The sequence below is a fragment of the Delphinapterus leucas genome, chromosome 17, assembly GCF_059928025.1.
Source record: "Delphinapterus leucas isolate spDelLeu-1000000601 "Yukka" chromosome 17, BTC_Dleu_Yukka2, whole genome shotgun sequence".
Lineage (NCBI taxonomy): Eukaryota > Metazoa > Chordata > Mammalia > Artiodactyla > Monodontidae > Delphinapterus > Delphinapterus leucas.
This window is the reverse complement of record NC_143145.1, coordinates 49957898-49958933: the sequence shown is the minus strand read 5'-3', so window position 1 is coordinate 49958933 and position 1036 is coordinate 49957898. Positions and strand designations below refer to the sequence as shown.

The following is a 1036-nucleotide window of genomic DNA, read 5'->3' as shown; positions in this document are numbered from 1 at the left end:
CTACAAAACAGAGAAAAATTAAAAGGTAAATATAATGTTGGTCAATGGTAAACATTTAACAAAGACACTTGTTAAATTACTGGCCTATAATATGGATGTGAAATAACTGTCTTGCTTACATGTCCACAAAGCAAGTAATGCTTTGATTCTTGATCAAGGGTCAGGGAACATTGTTTGTAAAGGGCCTGATAGTAAATAGTTTAGGCTTTGAGGGTATATAGTCTTTATCCAACTCTATGGTTGTAGGACAAAAGTACTCAAAGAGAATACATTAAATAAAAGTAATAAACTAAACTTATAAAAATAGGCATAAGGCCAGATTTGGCCTGCATGCCATAGTTTGTGGACACCCAGTTTAGATCATAAAATTCTCCTTCTCTAATACCATTTTAGTCAGTCTTCAACTCCAGAAAGAAGAACTTGAGCTCAGTAGCATACCAAAGTGGTGGGAGGTGGAGTGGAAGTGCTCCACCGTAGAGATAAGCAGTAAGCAAGGGCATTGTTTGCAGAGAACCTAAGGACAATAATGAAATTGACCAAAATCCAGTTTGCTTGTTATTATCATCACGCACCAGCAATTCTAAACAATGCCAGTGACCGCTCCCAGTCCAGGAGCACAGCTCCCTTGTTGCCTCCTTGGTAAGTCATTCCTTGGGAGGAATAATAAACTTTCTTGACTGAAACTTTGAAATAAAATCTACAAAATTACAAAGGACTCAATGAAAGTGAGTTTCCCCAAACAGGCCTGGTAACACAAATACTTAATTAAAGACTTAATGAAGAAAATATTTAACAAGGTAGAATATGATACATGTAATAACAAAAGATCATCAAATGTAAATCTTTTTTTTTACCTCTTTATTGGAGTATAATTGCTTTACAATGGTGTGTTAGTTTCTGCTTTATAACAAAGTGAATCAGTTATACATATACATATGTTCCCATATCTCTTCTCTCTTGCGTCTCCCTCCCTCCCACCCTCCCTATCCCACCCCTCTAGGTGGTCACAAAGCACCGAGCTGATCTCCCTGTGCTA

General features: G+C 37.1%; 1 long non-coding RNA gene across 1 annotated transcript in view; it reads right to left on the bottom strand.

Annotated features, from left to right (window-relative positions):
• The window catches only part of LOC115802445 (uncharacterized), a 133984-nt gene that overhangs the window by 42971 nt on the left and 89977 nt on the right, over positions 1–1036 (bottom strand). The gene's annotated exons all lie outside the window — the stretch shown is intronic.